At 68.5% G+C, this 511-nt stretch overlaps 1 long non-coding RNA gene across 1 annotated transcript; it reads right to left on the minus strand.

Moving 5' to 3' along the window:
• LOC119003316 (uncharacterized) lies at positions 1 to 443 on the minus strand. The gene is made up of 3 exons (XR_005069933.1): positions 355 to 443; positions 141 to 223; positions 1 to 49 (listed from the first exon to the last, which is right to left on the minus strand). It is a non-coding gene; the product is annotated as an uncharacterized LOC119003316 (long non-coding RNA).
• Positions 444 to 511: the final 68 nt, after the last annotated feature.

Below are 511 nucleotides of genomic sequence, written 5' to 3' on the forward strand. Positions count from 1 at the left end.
GGCAGGGCAGGGGTGGGCACCGCAGCGGCTCACAGCTGACCTGGCCGGCCTGCAGGAGATGCTGGGTTAGTGACCTGCTCCCTGGGCCCGGTGCCTTAGAGGCACTGTGCCCGGCCCCCTCTGCCACCTCCCTGCCATACCTGACAGAGACACCGCTGACAGCTGCCTGAGGGCCCCTCAAATTCCTCCCCATCCTGATGCTCCCGGCCCTGAGAGAAGCAGCCTGTGGGCGACAGGCTTCCTGGGTGGGGGGGCTGCGCCACCTTGTCCCACCCAACCTCAGGCCCACTTGGCAGACAGGGAAGGAGAGGGCAGGGGAGGGCGTGGGGGTCCCGTGTGTGGGAGGCAGCTCACTGTGGCACACGGGGCAGAAGCAGGGTCCTGGGGAGGGGGAGGGGCAGGGAGCTGGAGGGCACGGCTTCTTCTGGCAGCGCATGGAACCGTCCTGGGGGAGAGACTCCGCTGCCACTTCCCATTCCCGCATCACCCCACCCACAGACCAGGCTGCGCT

Source organism: Sturnira hondurensis, unplaced genomic scaffold, assembly GCF_014824575.4.
Source record: "Sturnira hondurensis isolate 20B ecotype Veracruz unplaced genomic scaffold, ASM1482457v3 Scaffold0018663, whole genome shotgun sequence".
Taxonomy (NCBI): domain Eukaryota; kingdom Metazoa; phylum Chordata; class Mammalia; order Chiroptera; family Phyllostomidae; genus Sturnira; species Sturnira hondurensis.